This window comes from Triticum urartu, chromosome 4A, assembly GCF_056163025.1.
Source record: "Triticum urartu cultivar PI428250 chromosome 4A, HENAU_Tu73, whole genome shotgun sequence".
NCBI lineage: Eukaryota > Viridiplantae > Streptophyta > Magnoliopsida > Poales > Poaceae > Triticum > Triticum urartu.
The window spans coordinates 64,410,411-64,434,874 of NC_141876.1; positions in this window are offsets into that span (position 1 = coordinate 64,410,411).

A 24,464-nucleotide genomic window follows, 5' to 3' on the forward strand; every position below is an offset into this window, starting at 1 on the left:
ACCAGCTAAAGAACAAACCATACTTTATAATGTTGATCCAGTTGTTCCTACTGCTTATATTGAGAAACCACATTTCCCTGTTAGGATAAAGGAACATGCTAAAGTTTCAACTGTGGTTAACAAAAGTTATATTAGAACACCTAAACCTGATGAACAAATTAAATTAGAACCTAGTGTTGCCATGGTTAAGGATCTCTTGGAAGAAAATGTAGATGGGCATGTTATTTACTTCTGTGAAGAAGCTGCTAGAATTGCCAAACCCGATAAAAAGGATAAAAATAGACCTGTTGTTGGCATGCCCGTCGTCTAGTTAAAATAGGAGATCACTGTTATCATGGTTTATGTGACATAGGTGCTAGCGTGAGTGTTATTCCTTATATCAAGAAATTATGAATGACATAGCACCCGCAGAGATAGAAGACATAGATGTTACTATTAAACTTGCTAATAGAGACACCATATCACCAATTGGGATTGTTAGAGGTGTTGAAGTCTTGTGTGGGAAAATAAAATACCCTACTGATTTCCTTGTTCTTGGTTCCCCACAAGATGGCGTTTGTCCCATTATCTTTTGTAGACCTTTCTTGAACACCGTCAATGCTAAGATAGACTGTGAGAAACAAACTGTCGGTGTTAGTTTTGGTGATGAGTCTCATGAGTTTAATTTTTCCAAGTTTAGTAGAAAGTATCATGAAAAATAATTTCCTAGTAAGGATGAAATAATTTGTCTTGCTTCTATTGTTGTGCCACCTACGGATCCACTAGAACAATATTTGCTAGACCATGAAATGATTTACATATGCATGAAAGAAATGAAATAGATAAGATTTTCTTTGAACAATGCCCTCTGCTTAAACACAATTTGCCTATTGAAACTCTAGGTGGTCTTCCCCCACCTAAAGGTGATCCTGTGTTTGAATTAAAACAATTGCCAGACACTTTTAAATATGATTATCTTGATAAAAAGAAGATATATCCTGTTATTATTAGTGCTAACCTTTCAGAACATGAAGAGGAAATATTATTGAAAGTTTTAAGGAAGCACCGAGCTGCTATTGGATATAATCTTGATGATTTAAAGGGCATTAGTCCCACTCTATGTCAGCACAAGATTAATATGGAAACTGATGCTAAACCCGTTGTTGATCACCAACGTCGGTTAAATCCGAAAATGAAGGAAGTGGTAAGAACGGAAATCTTAAAACTTCTGGAAGCAGGTATAATCTATCCTATAGTTGATAGTAGATGGTTAAGTCATGTTCATTGTGTTCCTAAGAAAGGAGGCATTACTGTTGTTCCTAATGACAAGAATGAACTTATTTCACAAAGAATTGTTACAGGCTATAGAATGGTAATTGATTTTAGAAAATTAAACAAAGCAACTAGAAAAGATCATCACCCTCTGCCTTCTATCGATCAAATGCTAGAAAGATTATCTCAGCACACACATTTTTGCTTCCTTTATGAAGGAAATATGTTATATTAAATAAATAATTGTGGTTGTTTGTTTGATTGTTGTGTGAATGAGTGTGTGAATTCGAGTGGAAATTGAAACTTTTTGAAAGTTGAATGAGAGGGAATGAAATGACTTTCCCAAAATTTCATCTTGCATTTTGATCTCCATGAATTCAAATCCATTTCATCACAAAAACCCTAGAGTGAAGATGATATGACTTCTTCCATTTAATTAAATTAAAAAGGGATTTGAAAATATTTGAATTCCATTTCAATATATTTCAGATTCAGAAACTTCATGCAACTCAATGATTTTCACGAGAGAAGATAAAATTGCTTCTTCAAATTATATGAAATATGAGTTGGAAGTTGAAAAGAATCAAATTGAAAGTCCGTTTGAAGTTATTTTGAAACCCACATTCAAATTGGAGTTATTTGATTTTTATTCAAATTATTTTTCTCCAAAAATATCATATATGGAAAATAGGGTAAAATGATTCCCTGCAATAGAAAAATGGATTTGAGATCATTTTGGTATTTTAAAATATTTTTATTTGGTTTTTAAATGAACCTTTAGCACTGTTTGCAGTACTTGAAATTTTGTGGATTTTATTTGTTTCTGAAAAATAGTTCATGTTGTAGAATTTATTTTTCTGAAGATTTTGATATATTATATGTGTATATTATATTTGTATTTTGTTTAGTTTCTTTTCTTTTGTGCTCTATAAAAAACAGCGTCCGCCAGGCCAGCCGGCCGAGTAGGCCGAGCAGCACCCAACGCGCTCGTCCCAGACTCACAGGCTTCCCCAGCGCATGAGCGCATGAGCCTCTCAAAAAAATCCCCATGCGCACGAGCGCCGCACGCACGAGGCCGAGGAGGCGAGCGCCCACGCTCGTCCGATCCCCAGCGCGTCGGTCGCCCGACCCTCTCTCCCTTCCCCACGATCGCTGCCAGAAGGGCCCCACCTCTTCTTTCTTCTCGCCCACGAACCAACAATACATAAACCTACACGTACACGTACCCGCCGCCGCCACGTCCGATCTTCTTGGAAACCCTATCTCTAGTCTTCCCCTCGTCCAAGCAAGCTGTCAATTCCCTTTGAAACCATTTGCCAAAACCCATTGTACCGTACGCCCTCGCCGTTTGGATCTCGCCGGAACTCACGGAGTTCACCGGTCGTTTCCGACGCATGTAAGCATCTTCGAAACTCTTCCTTCCATGGCTTATTATCCCTCGTTGTTGCGATCCTCTTTGACATCTTTTGGACGTCCAGGGAGTACTGGAGTCACCGCCTCGAGCTCGCAATGCCGCCGGAGTTCATGAAGTTCACCTCGACGCCACGCTCGACCCCGACGTTCCCTCGCCTCACTATCCACAGAAAATTGGACCCCCTTGCCGTGTTGCACCACCTAGACATCACCACCGTCCCGGAAGGTCACCGGAACCCCGCCGCCGGCCGCGCCCCTCTTCCCTGCCTACGCACGCTTCTGTGTAAGTCACGTATGTGTTAGCTCCTTTGTTTTTTTGAAGCATTAAGTTTTCTAGATTTGATTAGATCGGTTCTTTATATACGGTTTATTTTTGGTTAGGTCAAACTGGTTTTCTATTTTAAGCGTACGTGCACGTTTCAGTTAAGTTCCGCCCGAGCGCAGTTTAGTTGCAGATCGCCCATCACTTAGCCGAATAGCAGCCTAGCACGTAGCACTTGTCCGATTTGTTTTTTTGTCTATTTTCATTTCTGTTTTAAAAACAGAAATAGTTTCAATTTTAGATTGTTAATATCTTTTAGGTTTGAATTCCAAATTGAGTGATTCTTTTTTGCATTAGATTCAAAATTTGTTGAAGTTTCTGTTTGTACCATTGGATTTAAAATTTGAGTAGTTTAAAATTGAATTTGATGAAATTTATTCAAATCACTATTTTGGCCGTATCTTGAGTTTTATGAAATATTTTTGATTGATTCTTTCTGCTACGGTTTTGTTATTATTTTGTCTATCCAGTAGCTTATAGTTATTTATTTTTAGTTTATTTTAATTAGGTTTATTGCGAAAACAGTATTGTTTTGCTTATGTAGTTGTTTTAGTCATATAATTAGTGTTTTTAATTATTTTTAGTTAATTCTTTTTGTAGATTTTTACATGTTGTCATATGCTTCAGTTAGACTACAGTAGATAAATTTTTGTCGTTATTTATTAGTGTTTAGCTACTGTTTTAGTATTTGTTTGTTTAGTTCATAGTGATAGTTGATAAAAATAGTTTTATTAGTTTTAAAGTAATTCTTTTTGCCACTTCAATATATGTTGTTATTGATTCTATATTTAGAAGTAAATTAGTTTTCATAGTTATTTTAGTATTGTCTATTATTGTCTTAGTGCTTTGTTAGTTGTTATAGTTTTTCTAGTGTTAACTAGATAGTTATAGTAGTTTTTATATTAGTTCTTTTTGCTAGCTACCAATTTAGTAAATTATTTTCTGTTGTTGCAATAGAATTATATTTTCTTTGCTGCATAAAAGCTATTAGAGTAATTTAGTGTTGCTACGAGAGTATTGACTATTATTGTGTGAGTTGGTTTCTCCCTTGTTTTCTTGAAGTTTTCTTTCGAATTCTATTTGGTTTTCTTTGACTTCATTATTGTTTTATTTATTGCTTTTTGATTGTTATTTTGATTGCTAGTATTGTTTGCTAGGATTATTGCTTATGTGAGTACAATGTTTGACTATATAGAGTTTCTCGAGGTGACGAATAGTTTATCAAAGATTCCGAGAGCGTTATTATCTTCATCAAGTAATACCAGGCAAGTTCACTTTGACCATGTTTTTCATACCTATGTTTTATTTGCATGTAGTAGCACCCTTTCAACAATACCTCCAGTAGTGTTATTGAACCTTGTAGTGGAGTAGATTGCATGAGGTAGAAACCCATCTCCCTGTTATCAAGCCCGGGATGTTATGTAGTTTAAATGCTACGCTATAGTAGACGGGGTTGGTATGAATGCTCGGGAGCGGTGTGAGAATGGAGGACTCTACGTCAATGAAGACAAATTCATGATGGCATCAACAAGGACTGCATCTTCAGGACTTCAAGACTTCAAGATTTCGAGACTCGAGACAAGAATTCAATACACACTACTGGGTGAAGGACAGTTGACGGGCATGCTGGAGCAACCAGTGGATGGCCATGATGCATGGAGAAGCTCCATGACATCTTGCGGAAAGCTTCGCCCAGACTCAAAGAGACGAAAGAATACTTCATGCCTGGAAGCTTACCTATGCAACCGCAAGTCACTATGGGCTCTGGCTTGGTTGACCTTAGTTGTGACTCTGGCTGGGACGGTGCCAGCAGATGTAGAACTACGGTAGGATTGGATGAGCATCGGACAGTGTTCAGGGGAACTCTTTGGAAGACCATGTTTCGGTCGTCTTGTTCTCAAACACCCTGAAGTGTGAGAACGTAAAAAGAGGGATCGAATCTTGCGGGTAAAGTGTACAAACCTCTGCAGAGGGTTTAAACCTAATCGATTAGCCGTGTCCCCGGTTACGGACAATTTGAGCATCTGGACTTGGATCTATCTCGGAACTCTCAACACGGACTTATAATTTAATTATGGGCAACTTATGATGATTTGGGTGATGAGATATCGGTTGGCGGAACCATTTCATGATAGGAAATTCTGTAGTACAGACTCCTGATATTCCTTTGATGTAGGGAAAAATAAAACCAGCTTTTATGCAAAAACTCATACCCAGAGCCACAAAGTCATATTGCATGTAGTATAGTTTATCATCTGTTTTTCTTACAGTGATCTTGCCGGTACATTCAATGTACTGACCTACCTGGCTGCAATGTATCATGTTGCGGGATTTTATACGACGAGTGAGTTTCGTTGATTGGGTTACGGTCTACACTCAACCTGCCGATGGTGTTGATGGGACTCCACACCCGATTGTTTGTTTCCACAGAGAATTATGAGGTATATATCAGTTTTGCATTATTTATACATGTGATTGCACTTTGATATATACATTGATGTACTATGTTTGCCAGCATACTGATCCACGGATGGCACAGATACATAGAGACTTGACCGTCTGAGGTCGGGTTGCTACACCAGGTTAAAACAAAAATATCCCATTTTGAATCGGCACGCAAAAAGCAAATTCGCCACAATATTCAATTGAACAAATAGACAAGAATATCACATTTTGAATCAGCACGCAAAAAGCAAATTCGCCACAATATTCTATTGAACAAACAGTGTCCACAGGAAGAACATTCATCAGATTTCACAACAGTTGCAATTGAACATATGGTAGCTAAATTCCAATGATTTGTCCACACATATATGCATTACATAATTAATCATAGTGTACGAAATATGAAGACCTCGTCAGATGGAAAACAATGGATCCATGTGTTATATATTTAGCGGCTAACTCTTACTCAATGTTTCAGGAGAACGCATGCTGAAAATTTCATTATCACCAGTGGGATTGATGTAGTGATCCAGGAAGAAGTCGCTGATAAATCTCTGAACCATCAGCAATTCACCAGCCGGGAGCGGTTCAGGGGTCCTCGGTTTTAAGATGAGCTGCAGTATTTTTAAGATCAGAATGTGCCATATGAGTAGAGTAGAAGATATTAATTAAGATAGACTTACTGGTACTAATTCGCGAGGATCATCACAACTATCAGTAGATTTACAGATGGAGATCATGTGTCTACAAACATAGTATCCACAAAGGTTGGTCCCTGCTTCTTGCTGAGGACACTGAAATTTTTTGTACAAAATTAGTCATGTATTTGTCCTGTTAGGAACAACCTAACCGGTGTTAGATGTATTATTTTTTTCTTTGGACTAAATAGAAAGAGGTTTATTTAGAAGTTTGAACATTTGACTAGCGTAAGGAAAGGTACTTGCAGACTGTTGGATAAATTTTCCGAAAATAATGGATTTCGGTGTGTTATCGGAGAAACGATCTCGTGCTGCAGAGGTAGTGTCCTCTTGAACAGGTTCCCTATTTTAGTTTCCCACAATGCGATCACACTGCAAATGATGATGAATTTTGACAACATCAATTATTGAACCAGATATGAATGCAAATTAATTTCAACATCATATAATTCAATACCTATCCAAGAATTGCTGAAGATGCGTCAGATCCTGAGTGTTTGTTGACTCTCTGAGAGAATCGATGTAGTAAACCGTGTTCTTGTTTGGAACAATGAATACCAATATCCAGTGATTGCTACATATTAAGAAAGCCATGAACTTACGAATGATGTCAAAATCTGAAAGACAATCAGTGTATGCGTGGTTGTTTACTTTACTTACCGTTCATGATATGGCCAGAGAAATGATTCTGCATGGGACGTGTTTTCAAAGATACGGACGACCGTGTTAACGTCCCAGTCCCGTTGGTCCTTTTCATGTAATGTTGTGCCATTTGCTAATGCAGGATCTACGAAATAAACACTCTCACTTTGTCTTCTTTGCGCGTTCAATCCCCTGAGAGGAATAAAATGCAGTTAGCTGTTTATCATTTACAGCCTTGCATGGAGAAGTTTGTCAGATTTTGTTAAGTACTTACAAAATCATGCATCTAACAAGAGTGGCATCGAGCACGTTGAAGTTGAATAAGAGATGTAAGTCCTCGAAACTCACAATGATGGAACCAGCATCGTGTCAGAAATGATCTCTATTGTAGTGGACTAGAAAATGGTGATGACCTTCTGACATTTGTTCCATGCAATATTCATGTAACTCACGACAACTGGAGCTGCACTCATCAAAGTATTCGCCAACAAGAAATTGCTGGCCATGGACGTAATTGTGTGCTTCAAGTATGCCTGCTTTATTTTTAGCAAGCAACAAACGTACTTCTTCATCACCCATGGCGTAAGAAATAATATTACTCCCCGATTCGAACAAGCTGATGTTAATTTGATTCTGGGCGATGAGTGCTTTAAGTAAGAGGCAATCGTTCTGTTTCCTCTTCACTCTCCCGCTGCACTTCCTCATGGTCGTGGGTGTAGCCTTTTTGGCCACTTCCTTCTTGGTACTTGAATAATTTCTGGCAGAACGTCTGGTTGCCTGCATGGTAGACTACCGAGCAGACGGTTTATCTATACCGGACCGCTGAGCTAGCGGTGCTGCTGTGACAGACTGATGGGCTGTAGGAGCAGAGGCATCGGACTGCTGACCATGCGTTGAAGCTATGTCGGGTTTCTGCGAAGGTGGTGCCAACTTGTGTGTGTGCTGAGGAGGCCATGCCAACGCGTTGGTTTGCTGAGCAGGAAGTGCTGACACATTGGTATGATGATCACGCGCCTATGAACTGACGGACTGATGAGCAGCCGGTTCTAGACCTACAGACTGATTAGCAGGCGGTTCCGAAGCATCAGACTACTTAGCAGTCTGTTCCACCAGGTTGGTCTGCTGAGCATGTGCTGCAGCTGGGTCTCCCCCGCTGCTTCAGCGGCCGGCATCTGAACCGGTGGTGCATCATCAGCAATTGTAGGCCTTGCCACTGGCTGCTTTGGGGCAGAGGATGACATGGCCTGTACGCCACAAAGTCGGTTCGGCTGATCACAGGTTGATGCATCAGCCCGCGAGAGCTGCTCTGGCAAGGAGAGCGTCACTGATTGAGGGGCGACAGTGGTTGCTCTTGGCGGGGCTTCAGGAATCTCATCGATGAACTCTATTTCCTTTCGTGGCCACTGGATGTGATGTAACAATGTTTCTCCCAAGGTCCTTTGCTCATCGAAGTCTCCTAGGACATTCTTCAGGGCAAATTCATTGAATCCAGGTACTTCAGTCACGTAGCACTTCACACAGCCCGGCTTCAATGGCACATTGTCCAAGAAGAGGCCATCTTCCAAGAAGGGTGGGCAAACCCAGGCTGTTGCACATTTTAATGTACCTTCATAATGTGTAAGCACTCCCTTCAGTCTGTATTTCATTCCAGATAGATTAGATATAGCATCATCATGAGCAGCTGCAGTCTCAGTGTCGCTGGGGTCAGCTGATGCACAACTACTCTTGTGTAGTGTTGTCGTTGCGCAATAAGCAACATCATCCATGCCCGCCTCCCCTCCCATCTGCTGGCTATCTATCAGTGTTAGAGTCTTCTGCATCATCATTGACTCCTCAACATCCTTTCGAACAGCCGGATAAATCTCCTTCTTCAACTTTTCAAACAATGCATTCTGCTTCATTTCACTCCTCGCTTTTTTCATGCTAAGCCTCTCTTCTTTGCTGAATGTGAAAGCCCTCTTGTGCGGGACATTAACATCTATACCCCTTGCATGGCCAGGGGGCTGTTTTGTGTCCAGAGCAATGGATAGAATGTCACATGGCCCTGAGTTCATGTAGAACCTTCCAGGGATCTTGGAAGCCTCTACCATCACTTCATACAGTTTGGCGTCACGTGCATTTTCAAAGTAATAAGTTCTGTCATCACGCCTCTTTGCACGTGCCCGCAAGTAGTCTCTAGTGCGTTCGCCCTTGATTTCACTAAAGGCCAGATTCCCACCCACCGCTACTACTTCTTTGTCCTCCTGTTCCCATATCAGTTTCATGCCGTAGTATCCTACCACACCCATACGGTGGGGGTGCATGTTCTTCTTCTGAAGTTCCGGTTGCTTGAAACTCTTCACAGCAAACTCTGGAGTTGCCTGACCCTTTTGAATTCTGCCCAGTCTACCTTTGTAATTTGGGGGTATGCGGGGATTGGGTCCTTGCCTTCACTCAAGTACTTCTTGTACAACATGTGCTTCCAGTTTCTCCAAGCATCCCTAGCCTTCTTCGGTGCAACGTGTTCCACCTGCATTCTTCACTGCTCTAGAACGTTGAAGTGATCCATGATCTCCCGAACTATCCTTCGTCGTGTTTCTGTGTCAGCCTTCCAAAACCCTGGCAGATTAATGTTGAGCCTTGCTCTGCCAACAAATCCACACACACTCCTGAACCTCATGCGTGCTTTATCTGGTTAGTTGGAGCCCATGACTTTATCAATCTCGGTTACTTCATATACACCTTTAGGCTGGTGTGTGGGCTTCCTTGGAGCGTTCCTCCGTGTCCTGACCGGAAGGGTAATTGCTGCAGCTCTACCCCGTTCAAGACTACTTGATCCCTCACAATCTGCTGAAGACCTAGGGTTGTTCGAATCAGATGAAGATACATGGCCTGAATGAGTGTTGTCGCTGCAACTCGGCATCTACAGAGAACACATGTGAAACTCAGGAAAGGAGGATAAGCATAAAACTAACAACTTGGGATCAAGCTTTCTAAACATATCATGAGTATAGTGGAGAGTGTCATATACTAGTATCATAAATATACAATACATATGATACTACCTACCTTTAATTAATTATAGCGCATAGTATAATGCATAGAGTATAGTATCATACATAGATCATATTTATTGCCATGCATGGCACAAATTAGCATCGCATTTAACATGATACGGTATCTACCTACTATATGTTACTCTAACCCTATTTATATATATTTAATTCTTTGCCACATCAGCATACTTGCTATTTCCGAGTGCATGACATCGTCGGCTATGATACCACCACTATGGCCAGCCTTATATAGTGGGGAGTATCATATATACTATATATATACTATGATGCATATGATACTAGTGTATGATACTACGTACATAGTGCATATATAGTATCATAGAGTAGTACTAGCTCCCTCTGTAAACTAATATAAGAGCATTTAGATTACTAAATAGTGACCTAAACTCTCTTATATTAGTTTACGGAGGGAGTATATATCATAGATGACCGTATTTATGAATTGAGCCCTATAAGGCTGGTTGTAATGGGGAGTATTATATATACTAGTAGTATCATGCATGCATATATATGATAGTGTAGCTAGGATACTACTTCCGTAATGCATAATATCATAAGTTAACATCTTAGGTTGCCTTACTAATTGTCATGCATCACACAAAGTAGTAGTACAACATTTAATATGACACGGTATCAATGATATGATACCACATCCTCTCTTGTGTGCCACATCATCTAGAAAGTCTAGTTGGCATGCATGATACCGCTAATGATAATATATACCATTACAACCAGCCTAAACCGGAAAGGAGGGGGAGTATGATACTAGCCACAATGGAGAGTAGCACACTAGTAACATACACGTATCCTTAGACTATATATGTTACTACCTTCATAGTGGGTAGTAACATAAGTGTAGTGTCATGCAAAGCTTCATTTCTTAGGTTATAGACTCATATTGCATTGGGACATGCATGTGATGCTACAGTAACTAGCTAAGTTACTGAAACTATCTCTCTCCTCATTAACTTATTGCCATATAAGCAAGTTTGTTGAGTTGGAGTCGGTGTTACTGCCAAAGTTACTCCCACTGTGGCTAGTCTGATACTAGCTAGTCGTCTATGATATACTAGCTACCTCACTAAGAGCATGGTTAATAATACAACCAAGGGTCGGCTATAAGAATTTGCCATGTCATATACAGCCAACCTCTTGGCAGGCATGTACAATAATAAGTTTTATATACGTACTAGTTTATCAATAGTTGGCCCACCTTACATCCTCACAAAGTGTCTTGGGTCTCGTGTTGCAGCTGGCTCTACTAACCAAGAGCCCGCTTCTCTTCTCTTTCCTCCAACTAATAAGCACATGTGTATTATTCGATTCCTTATAGCCAGACTACCCACAGTGGGAGTAACATAGATAGTAACATCACACATATCTAGATAAAATAGATGATGTGGCAAGCAATAAATGAAGAAATGGAGGAAAGTGGATATGTGTGATGTTACTACCTATGTTACTCCCACTGTGGGTATAGTCTTAATTAGACTATCCACAGCGGGAGTAACATATATAGGTGGTAACATCACACTTATCTAGGCAAAATAGATGGCGTGGCATGTAATTAATGAAGAAAGAGAGGCATGTGGTAACATAGCTAGTTACTATAACATCACACAAATCAAGAAAAGATGAGTCTACAACCTAATAAATGAAGTGATGCATGACACAACACATATGTTACTACCCACTATGGAGGTAGTAACATAGACTAGTAACATATGCATGTTACTACTCTAAGTTACTCCCCACTGTGACTAGTCTTATTATAGTATGAGACTACCCACAATGGGAGTAACAGGTATATAGTAACATCACACATATCTAGATAAATTAATTAAGTAGATGATGTGGCAAGCAATAAATGAAGAAAGAGAGGAAAGTAGTAACATAGCTAGTTACTAGTAGTATGAGTAACATCACATGTACATATCAAGGCAAGATGTGTCTATAGCCTAATAAATGAAGTGTTGCATGTTACCACACATATATGTTACTCCCCACTATAGAGGTAGTAACATAGAGTAGTAATACGTGGGCATGTTACTAGTCTATGTTACTACCCATTGTGGCTAGTCTGAGTAACATCACACATCTCAAGGCAAGATGAGTCTATAGCCTAATAAATAAAGTGTTGCATGTTACTACACATATGTTACTCCCCACTATAGAGGTAGTAACATAGACTAGTAACGTTCTATGTTACAACCCATTGTTGCTAGTCTTATGTCACTCTATTATGTACTTACTTGCTCTAATGCATAGTATCATAGAGTAGCTAGCTAGTATCATATGTAGTACTTTATTCATATTGTCATGCATGACACATAGTAGCATAACATTTTTTATGATACGGTTTCATGATATGATACTTAACCCTCTCTTTCTTCATTTAATTAATTCTATGACAGCTCATCAAAATTGCCTAGTTGGCATGCATGATATATACTAGCTATGATACTGTCGGCATTCTGGGAATGGGGGTCCCCAAACTTGCCTGCCCGCGGCCCACAGCGTGGCTCCACCAGCGGCCCCGTATGGCCCATCTTCACCAGCAAACATTCAAGACCCTCGCGAGGGGCCAAGCCTCGCGAGGCGGACGACGCAAGACCTCCTCAGGGGCGGCCTCATCAGGCTGGCTCACGAGGGGCGGAGAGATCAAGGTGAGGGGCACCTCGCGAGGTTCCTGTGATGCAAGCCATGACGACTGGAACCAGGCGGGCGCCTGCGCGCACAGTGTCCTCATTTCCTCTTTGGTGCTAAAGGGGCAAGCATAGGTGAGGAGTCCCGAGGCATCAGGCAAAGGTTTCCATATCGGTGCAGCAAGACCAAGACCAATAGGACGGCAAGACGAAGGTCATCGTGGAGCCCAAGACGGCGTCACCACCAGAGCCTTTGGCAGGCGAAGACCACTTTTGTCAGGATAGCTTGTACTAGTTGTCTCCCTTTGAATTTGGCCGTTGTGGGATCCCTTCCCACTCAATATTTGGGAAGAGGACCGGGGCCTCTATAAATAGGGCTAGCCACCACCATAGCCACGGGAGAAGGAGACGAACTCATCTGACCAGAGATCGAATCTGATTCAGACCCAGATGATCCTAAACCACACAAGTTCACCAAGCACAAGAACACCTCTCCTCAGAAGGCTGTTCTTCCCTTGTAATTGTTCATCCTCAGCCCAAGAGGCAATCCACCACACCACGTTGGAGTAGGCTATTACACCACAACGGTGGCCCGAACTAGTATAAATCTTGTGTCTCGTGTTCTTTGGGTTCGTCGAGCTAGGCCGTGAGATCACAGAGTGCGTGAGCTAGAGAGGGGGAGAGATATTTGTGTGCACCTCGGTGTTCAAACCTCAAGGGTTTTTCTGGAACCCGCAATCCGACATTTGGCGCGCCAGGTAGGGGTGCGCCGAAGCTTTCCTCTTCGTCGATCCGCGCTTCACCGCTTCGCAAAGTTCATGGCCGATGCTCGCCGGGCTCGCGCTAAGCGCCGCGCCACTCTCGCCACCCTTGTCGCTCAGAGCGCCCTTGTCGGCGGACCTCCCCGCCGTTCTCCGTCACCCGCCGCCACCGGCCCGATGGCAAGTGAGCAGCAAGCCTCTTCACTGCACCCCTCTGTGCGGCAAGATGGTCGCAACGCCACCCCATCGCTGACTCCGGTCGTCTCATCATCTCACGCTCGCCGCGCCCCCACGGATGTGCAGGCTGCACTGCTCATGGCACGCGAGCTCCTGCGCTACTGCTCGGTCGACGACCTCTACGAGGACTGGTTGGACCGCATCGCCGAGCTTGTCAGCGTCGCGGGGGGCTCTCCAGTGCCATCCCTCTCGCTGCCTTGCCTGCCTCCGGCTGCGGGCGATGTGGCTCACGGAGCGCCTCCACCCCCTCAGCACCAAGATGGCACCCTTGCACCGAGGCGCATGGCTCAGGGAGCGCCCCAACCTCCCCCGCGTCAAGACGGCGTCCTCGCTCCAAGATGCACGGCCCAGCGGCGTGATCCTCCATGTCGTGTGCCCGCGCACGAAGAAAGAAGTTGCCAGGAGGTTCCTCATCCGCAAGAAGATGCTCCACTGCTTCCAGCACCACCACGTCAGGATCGCTTGCTGCGGCAGGGCCATGTGCCACTTGCCGTGGCGGCGCAGGGACGCCAAGGTCAAGCTCCACCTCCATGACGGGCCCCAGTGGCCACGGCGGGCTGTCGTGCCTTCACCCCTGAGCTGCGTAGCGTCATCTGGCCGGGCAAGTTCAAGACGGATCTGCCTCCTCACTACGACGGCACCCTCAACCCTGTGGAGTTTCTGCAGCTCCACGAGCTGAGCATCGAGGCGACCAACAGCGACAAGAAGGTCATGGCGAACTGGTTTCCCAGGGCTCTCAAGGATGGCGCCCGCTCATGGCTCCTGAGCCTGCCCCAGGCTCGATTTCCTCCTGGGATGAGATGCGCAGCCGCTTCATCGCCAACTTCCAGGGCACTCACGACCGCCCCTAGTCGCGGGTGACCTGTGCCGCATCAAGCAACAACCAGGAGAGACCCTGTAGAAATACATCCAGCGCTTCAACAGTGCGCGTATCAAGATCCCCAAGGTGACGGACGAGGCCATCATCTCGGTGTTTTCCGACGGCGTCTGCAACGTCAAGATGAAGGAGGATCTCGCCATTCATGAGGAGCTGTGCACGACCTTGGAGCTATTCAACATAGCAACCAAGTGTGCAAGGGATGAGGAGGGGCGTCTCTCCCTCCTCGAGCTTCGAGCTGCGGATCCAGAGGACAAGAAGGCCAAAGTTAAGAACGTGAAGCGCAAAGGGGTGGCCGTACTCGTAGCAGAACTGGACACCAAGCACGGCCGGGATCTTCCCGAATCGTCCAAGGGCAGCTGTGGGAGTCCTGGATTAGGGGGTCTCCGGACAGCCGGACTATATCCATTGGCCGGACTGTTAGACTATGAAGATACAAGATTGAAGACTTCGTCTCGTGTCCGGATGAGACTCTACTTGGCGTGGAAGATAAGCTAGGCAATACGGATATGTGTATCTCCTCCTTTGTAACCGACCTTGTGTAACCCTAACCATCTCCGGTGTCTATATAAACCGGTGGGTTTTAGTCCGTAGGACAACATACAATCACACCATAGGCTAGCTTCTAGGGTTTAGCCTCTCTGATCTCGTGGTAGATCTACTCTTGTACTACCCATATCATCAATATTAATCAAGCAGGATGTAGGGTTTTACCTCCATCAAGAGGGCCCGAACCTGGGTAAAACATCGTGTCCCTTGCCTCCTGTTACCATCCGCCTTAGACGCACAGTTCGGGACCCCCTACCCGAGATCCGCCGGTTTTGACACCGACATTGGTGCTTTCATTGAGAGTTCCTCTATGTTGTCGCCGTTAGGCTTGATGGCTCCTACTATCATCGATAGCGATGCAGTCCAGGGTGAGACTTTTCTCCCCGGACAGATCTTTGTGTTCGGCGGCTTTGCACTGCGGGCCAATTCGCTTGGCCATCTGGAGCAGATGGAAAGTTACGCCCCTAGCCACCAGGTTAGGTTTGGAAGCTTAAACTACATGGCCGATATCCACGGAGACTTGATCTTCGACGGATTCGAGCCTCTGCCTTGTGCGTCACGCGGTCACAATGAGTACAATTTAGCTCTACCATGAGACAGTGTTAAGGAGATCGCACCGACGGCCGCTCCGACCCTCAATTCAGAGCCAGTTGCGCCTTCCGCGGACGGGTGGATGGACCCCGCCACGGAGGCCTTACCCTCAGCGGCGATCGAGCCGAACATCGACCTTACCTTGCACAAGAGCCGTGTTGTTAAACTGCCGGATCCTTCTCCGGCCACGGACTCCGAACCGCCTGCGCCCGTTCCTATCGAATCTGGCTGGGCGCCGATCATGGAGTTTACCTCCGTGGATATCTTTTAGCACTCGCCCTTCGGCGATATACTGAACTCATTAAGGTCTCTCTCCTTGTCAGGAGGATCCTGGCCGAACTATGTCCGGCAGGACTGGGATGCGGACGACGAAGAAATTCGCGGCCCACCCACCACCCACTTAGTTGCCACTGTCGATGACTTAACCGACATGCTCGACTTCGACTCCAAAGATATCGACGGTATGGACGATGATGCGGGAGATGAAGAGGAACCACTGCCCACAGGGCACTGGATAGCCACCTCATCATACGATATATACATGGTGGATACACCCAAAGAAGGCAATGGCGACAAGACAGCAGAGGATGACCCCTCCAAGAAGCAACCCAAGTGCCGACGTCAGCGGCGCCGCTCTAAGTCCCACCAAAGCAAAAGTGGTGATACCGGCACAGGAGGTAATAACACTCCGGATAGTGCCGAAGACAACAACAACCCCCTTCGGCAAGATTTAGAGCAGGAGGATGGAGGAGCCAGCCCTCCTAAGAGAGCGGCAGATGGAGAGGCGGAGGATGATAATTACATGCCCCCTCCAAAGACGAGGCAAGCCTCGGCGATGACGAATTCACCGTGCCAGAGGATCCCATTGAACAAGAGCGCTTCAAGCGCCAGCTTATGGCCACGAAAAATAGCCTTAAGAAAAAGCAGCAGCAGCTTCAAACTGATCAAGATCTGCTAGCTAACAGATAGACTGAAGTCCTCGCGGCCGAGGAATATAAACTCAAGCGCCCCTCCAAGAGTTACCCAAAATGCAGGTTGCTACCTCGACTGGAGGAAGAAGCGTATGACGCGGCTGATCGGCCACCTCGTGGCCGTGATAGAGAGGCATTCCAGCCAAAAGCTCAGCCCGCACCCCGACGCCATTCAAATAAAAAAGCATGGGGAAACACGCCAGACCTGCGAGACGTATTGGAGGACAAAGCAAAACATGCAACATCGATCTACGGATCACGAGGGTGCGCCACTATGCGAGACGATAAACGTCACGACGGATACAGAAGTAAATCCGGCCGGGCCGAATACAGCGGGCAAGACCCATTCGAGCTGCGTCGCGATATAGCCCAATACAGAGGCGCCGCACACCCCTTATGCTTCACAGACGAAGTAATGGATCATCAAATCCCAGAAGGTTTCAAACATGTAAATATTGAATCATACGATGACACAATAGATCCTGCGGTATGGATCGAGGATTTCCTCCTCCACATCCACATGGCCCGCGGTGATGACTTACACGCCATCAAATACCTCCCACTAAAGCTCAAAGGACCAGCGCGGCATTGGCTTAACAGCTTGCCAGCAGAGTCCATTAGCTGTTGGGAAGATCTGGAAGCCGCATTCCTCGACAACTTTCAGGGCACTTATGTGCGACCACCAGATGCCGATGACTTGAGCCACATAATTCAGCAGCCAGAAGAATCGACCAGGCAATTCTGGACTCGGTTCCTAACAAAGAAAAATCAAATCATCGACTGTCCGGATGCAGAGGCACTAGCAGCTTTCAAACACAACATCCGCGACGAGTGGCTAGCCCGGCACCTTGGTCAGGAAAAGCCGAAATCTATGGCAGCCCTCACGACACTCATGACCCACTTTTGTGCGGGAGAAGACAGCTGGCTGGCTCGCAGTAACAACATGTCAAAGAACCATGGTACTTCGGATACCCAGGACGGCAACAGCAGGTCACGTCGCAACAAACATAAGCGCCGCATTAATAGCGATAATACTGAAGATACAACAGTCAATGCCGGATTCAAAGGCTCTAAACCTGGTCAGCGGAAAAAGCCATTCAAAAGAAGCACTCCGGGCCCGTCCAGTTTGGACCGTATACTCGATCGCTCGTGTCAAATACACGGCACCCCCGACAAGCCAGCCAACCACACCAACAGGGATTGTTGGGTGTTCAAGCAGGCCGACAAGTTAATTGCCGAAGACAAAGATAAGGGGCCACATAGTGATGACGAGGAAGAGCCCCGGCAGCCGAACACCGGAGGACAAAAGAGGTTCCCCCCACATGTGCGGACGGTGAACATGATATACGCAACCCACACCCCCAAGAGGGAGCGGAAGCATGCGCTTAGGGACGTATATGCATTGGAGCCAGTCGCCCCAAAGTTCAACCCATGGTCCTCCTATCCGATCACTTTCAATCGCAGGGACCACCCCACTAGTATCCGTCATGGCGGATTCGCCGCACTGGTTCTAGACCCAATCATTGACGGATTTCACCTCACTCGAGTCCTTATGGATGGCGGAAGTAGCCTGAACCTGCTTTATCAGGACACAGTGCGCAAAATGGGTATAGACCCCTCAATGATCAAACCCACAAAAACGACCTTTAAAGGCGTTATTCCAGGCGTAGAGGCCCATTGCACAGGCTCAATTACACTGGAAGTGGTCTTCGGATCCCCGGATAACTTCCGAAGCGAAGAGTTAATCTTCGATATAGTCCCGTTCCGCAGTGGTTATCATGCACTGCTCGGGCGAACCGCATTTGCGAGATTCAATGCGGTACCGCATTATGCATACCTCAAGCTCAAGATGCCAGGACCTCGTGGGGTTATTACAGTCAATGGAAACACAGAGCGCTCTCTCCGAACGGAGGAGCACACTGTGGCCCTCGCAGCAGAAGCGCAAAGCAGCCTCTCAAGGCAATCCACCAGTTCAGCGTTTCAAGACCCGGACACCTTCAAGCGTGCTCGGAGTAATCGGCAACTAGACCGCCTGTCACGATCTGAGCTCGCGTAGCAATGCGGCCCCCACCCCAATCCCAGCCAAACGGTGAAACTCGTGCCACGCGTACATAATTACACATTAAAAATACCATGGGCACAGGTAGGGAGGTGGGCACAACTGCGGCACGCCCCAAGACACGGCTTAAACCGCACTAGGGGCTTCCCAGTTTGTTATTTTTCTCTTTTTCAGGACCTTAATCTCTGGAAACCCTGTCCGGCAGCATGATTGCCGAACACATGATGCAGCAACCAAGGAGGCAGAAAGCTACGTCACACCACGGAATTCCCAGGTGGATTACGATAACGAGCGAAATATTTGCTTTAATACTATTCCTTAGCTTTCCCTTGGAAGGGACATAGTCCTACCTTTTGCTTATCGCACTATCTGTATCATTCTTCTTTAACACACCTTTTTGAATAAACAATGCATAACATTACAACTATTATTGCATTCTTGTTATATATATATATATGTGTGTGTTCATTAATGACAGCTTGCAACCGTACACTTCGGTACGGCCAATACACCAGGGGCTTACGTACCCCACAATATGGTGTGAAAAGTCCGAACACTTTCACAAGTGCGGCACCCCGAACTTATAGCATTATATGCATCAGCTCCGAATCATGTCTTTGGTCAAATGTTGGGTTTGCCCGGCTCCTATGTTTTGGTACCTTACATTCCGCTCTATCGGCTAAGGTAGCGCTAGGAGAACTACTGCGATTGTGCCCCGGTTCTGCTGGGCTAAGCACCTTAGTAGAGAAAGCTAAAACTAACTGTCATGATAAGGCGAGAGACTGGTCGCTATTCGGCGAGGTTTCGAGTCCCTAAAGACTTATGCTGCTTAGAGCGAGGGGCCGGCCCTGTCCGGCTTAAAGACGTGTATCGCGCCCCGAATTCGGCCTTCCGAATACCAGGGGCTTCACTGAAATTTAAAATTATAGAATTCTATGGCTAAGTGAGAGTGATAAAGCATTATTAGTCTGGTTGGCTTGTTCGTTGTGCCGAGCGCCTCCCTCGAAGGACCCAAAAATGGGAACAAGAGTGCTCAGGTTTATCCCGAACACCCCAGCACTCGCGGCATGGGGGCAGAAGCCGAGGACTAGCCATCTCTCAGATTGGATAAACAGCCAAACAGAACATAATATTTTAAATTCAAACAAGCGTTGCATAGCGCATATGAACAAGTTTTCATAAATACAGGATCACACGAGCAAGTTTCACTCAAATATTACATCTTTCGTGCAATCGTCTGCTACGAGACGGGCACCCTTCAGAACACCCTCATAGTACATCTCGGGGTGGCGATGCTCCTTGCCCTCCGGCGGCCCTTCCTTGATCAGCTTCATGGCGTCTAGCTTGACCCATTGCAACTTCACACGGGCGAAAGCCCGGCGTGCACCTTCAATGCAGACGGATCGCTTGACGACCTCCAGCCATGGGTAGGCATCCACAAGCCGCCTCGCCAGGCCGAAATAGCTGTTCGAAAGGGCGTCGCCAGGCCACAACCGGACCATGAAGCCCTTCATGGCCTGTTCGACCGCCTTGTGTAGCTCGACCAGCTACTTTAGCTGGTCGCTCATTGGCATTGGGTGTTTGGTCCCAGTATACTGAGACCAGAACAACTTCTCTGTTGAGCTTCCCTCCTCAGCCTGGTAAAACTGTGCGGCATCGGACACGCTATGGGGTAAATATGCGAATGCTCCTGGAGAGCTCCGGATTCGGGTAAGTAACCGGTAATTTACTTTCACATGATTGCTTTGCATATAGAATGCCTTACCCGCCGCTATCTTCTTCATTGCATCAATCTCCTAGAGGGCCCTTTGGGCTTCGGCCTTGGCATTCTTCGCGCTCTCAAGGGCCGCGGCAAGTTCAGACTCCCGCATCTTCGAATCAAGCTCCAACGCCTCGTGCTTCGTCACGAGAGCTTGGAGCTCTTGTTGCACCTCGCCCACCCGTGCCTCCTGCTTTTCTTGCTCGGTGCGCTCCTTGGCCGCTTTGTTTTCGGCCTCGGACAGCGCTTGCTTTAGGGTCGCCACTTCGGCCGTGGCCCCTGGCAAATTCATGATGATCCTGTCATTTTGCAATCGCATTCTTTTTATACATATCCATAGACTAGGTACTACTTACCTTTGTTCTCCTCGAGCTGCCTCTTGGCAAGGCCGAGCTCGTCCTGGGACCCTTTAAGGTCCTGCTTCAGTACGGCAACCTTCGCAGTTAGTGCAGCTGACGCCAGCAGCGAAGCCTGCATATGCATATTGACATACTTATATTAGACTCCTGCAATATTGTTTGATCCTCTGTTCGGCTTTTCTTTGTGAACACCGAACAGAGCATCAGGGGCTACTGTCTATGCGGTAATATTTTTCCGATATTTTAAACACTTACCTCAAAGCCTGTTAGAAGGCTGGCACAGGCTTCAGTCAATCCGCTCTTGGCGGACTGAACCTTCTGGATCACCGCACTCATAATAGTGCAGTGCTCCTCGTCGATGGAAGCGCTGCGAAGCGCTTCCAGCAGATTGTCCGGCGCCTCTGGATGGATAGAGGTCACCAGTACAGGCGTCTTGTCCCTCTTGGAAGGAGGCCGCCTGCCCGAGTCCGGAACCACTGGAGGTTCCGGTGCGGTGTTCGGCTGAGGGCCGAACTCGGAGCCCTCAGGGGCCTGGTCCCCTCTGCTCCCGGAGTTCGGAAGGACGCCTTGAGGCGCCTCCGGGACTGTCTCCCCTCGACCCGGTGCCTCTTGAGACAATACCTCTGCGTCGTCCGCAGGGTGAGGGGAGGTGGCGGTCGGAACTGGATCGCTATCCATATCCGACGAGCCCAGGGAGCCGTCCGATGATACATCGATACAGGCTCGCGGCGGCCTGCATAATCATATTTGGCGTTAGGTGAAGCAGTGCAACAAAGGAATGCTATGAGTTACTCTGGTATCCGAATACTTACGACTTCCCCAGGGGCTTGGCCCTGGGCAGCCACTCGTCTTCGCCGTCGACGGCGGTGGTAGAACTGTCTGGAAGGAGAGTCCTTCCCTTCTTGGACCCTTCGGCCTCCCTAGTTGGGGCGGCCTTCCTTTTCTTGTCTCCCCCGTCTGGAGGGGGAGCATCTTCTTCTGCATCCTTGTCTCCAGGGGAGGATTGCGCCGTAGAGTCCTCGGACGGTGAGTCCGATGACGCCTGGCGTCGGGAACTCTTTCGGGTTCCCTTGGCCTTCTTGGTCTTCTCCAGCACCGTATAAGGAGCCGGAGTCAGCATCTTCATCAGAAGAGCGTCTGCTGGGCCTTCGGGCAAAGGATCCGGACAGTCGATCTGTCCGGCCGTCTCCTACCAATCCTGTCAAAGGTACAGGAGTTTAGATCCCGCATGGAGCCAAGCTATGAAAAACATCTGTCCTGTAAGAGGTAAAGGCAGCTTACCACGTTGGCTTGGCGCTTCACGCTGAATCCGCGATCCTCAGTAGTAGGAGGGGGGACCTCGGCGCTCTTGAACAGCACCCTCCAGGCATCTTCGTGAGTTTTGTCGAAGAGCCTGTTCAGAGTTTGGTGCTGCGCTGGGTCAAACTCCCACAAGTTGAAGGCCCGTTGTTGTCACGGGAGGATCCGGCGGTTGAGCATGACCTGGACTACGTTGACGAGTTTGAGCTTCTTGTTCACCATGTTTTGAATGCATGTTTGGAGTCCAGTCAGCTCTCCCGAACTACCCCAGGACAGGCCCTTCTCTTGCCAGGAGGTGAGCCGCGTGGGGAAGCCGAATCGGAACTCGGGGGCCGCTACCCATTTAGGGTCATGCGGTTTGGTGATGTAGAACCACCCCGATTGCCACCCCTTTATGGTCTCCACGAAGGAGCCCTCCAGCCATGTGACGTTGGGCATCTTGCCCACCATGGCGCCTCCGCACTCCGCCTGGCGGCCGCTCACTACCTTCGGCTTGACATTGAAAGTCTTCAGCCATAAGCCGAAGTGGGGCTTGATGCGGAGGAAGGCCTCGCACACGACGATAAACACCGAGATGTTGAGGATGAAGTTCGGGGCCAGATCGTGGAAATCCAGGCCGTAGTAGAACATGAGCCCCCGGACGAATGGGTGGAGAGGAAATCCCAATCCGCGGAGGAAATGGGTAAGGAACACTACTCTCTCATGGGGCCTGGGGGTGGGGATGAGCTGCCCCTCGTCTGGGAGCCGGTGCGCGATGTCGTCGGGCAGGTATCCGGCTCTCCTCAGCTTCTTGATGTGTCCGTCCGTGACGGAGGAGACCATCCACCTGCCTCCTGCTCCAGACATGGTTGGAGAAGGTCGAGTTGGGAAATGCGAACTTGGGCGCTGGAGCTCGAGTGTGCGAAAATGGATGAGCAAAGGAGGAAGAAGGCGTGGATGAAAAGGTAAATCCTTATCCCTTTATATGGGCGGACGAAACTATGCGTCCCCACTAGCCTGGTAAAACTCGCTTATCCCCCAAGCGCCGTAATCGATGGCGCGGTTGGGTTACCCGCACCCGTATTGATGAGAATCCCATGATAAGGGGACACAATCTCTGTTTTGACGAGACGTGTCAAAAAACTGCCTCGCGTTATGTGCGGGGCTAGTTAAAGGAAACGGTTCGAATAATCACCTGGCCGCGACATAATGTCGTGTTGCCAAAACAAGTCAACAAATTGGATTTGTGGAAATATTATTCTCTCTATGGTGGTATGTGGAACTTATTTTGCAGGGTCGGACACTATCCTTGTATTCAAATTCTTCCGTGGTGTATTCGGAGGAGGAACCCGCCTTGGAATGCCGAAGATAATACTGCGTGCCGGACTCATCGTCATTGAAAGCCTGGTTCAGGGGCTACTGTGGGAGTCCTGGATTAGGGGGTCTCTGGACAGCCAGACTATATCCATTGGCCGGACTGTTAGACTATGAAGATACAAGATTGAAGACTTCGTCTCGTGTCCGGATAAGACTCTACTTGGCGTGGAAGACAAGCTAGGCAATACGGATATGTGTATCTCCTCCTTTGTAACCGACCTTGTGTAACCCTAACCCTCTCTGGTGTCTATATAAACCGGAGGGTTTTAGTTCGTAGGACAACATACAATCATACCATAGGCTAGCTTCTAGGGTTTAGCCTCTCTGATCTCGTGGTAGATCTACTCTTGTACTACCCATATCATCAATATTAATCAAGCAGGACATAGGGTTTTACCTCCATCAAGAGGGCCCGAACCTGGGTAAAACATCGTGTCCCCTACCTCCTGTTACCATCCACCTTAGACGCACAGTTCGGGACCCCCTACCCGAGATCCGCCGGTTTTGACACCGACAACAGCCGTACGTTCTGCGCCTTCCACAACATGCGCACGCACAACACCAATGATTTTCAAGAGCTCTGGGCCATTCAAGATGGATGCTTCGGTCGACGCCCCGAGCGCTATGACTGGAGCTACGGCCGAGGAGGTGGACGAGGTGGAGGATGTTGGGACGACCGTGGGCCCCGCCAAGAGTGGCGCGACTAGCCTCGCGAGGATCGTTGGTAGGACCAGCCTCGCGAGGGCGCCTGGAGGGACCAGCCTTGTGAGGATCGTCCTCAGGGCAACCCTGGTCTCCCCCCACTACCGCCGCCAAGAAGGAACGACAACCATCAATAGGATGAAGGGGCTGGGGGCTTTCAGGAGTCGCGCGCCATCGCTTGCATCTTGGGTGGTGCTCAGGCCCTAGCCTCCCAGCGCATTTTCAGGCAGTTATCCTGAGAAGTGAATGAAGCCCTCCCCAAGCTCGAGGCTACGCGCCCCGCTCAGGTGGTCCAAGTGCACCATCACCTTTAGCTCGGCGGTCCAGCTCAAATGCGCGGCAACTGCCGGCGTCCTCCCGATCCTCTGCTCACCCATCATCAGCAATGTCCAAGTCACCAAGACCCTCATCAACGGCGGCGCAGGACTCAGTGTCCTGTCTGTCGAAACGTTCGACAGACTTCAAGTGCCAT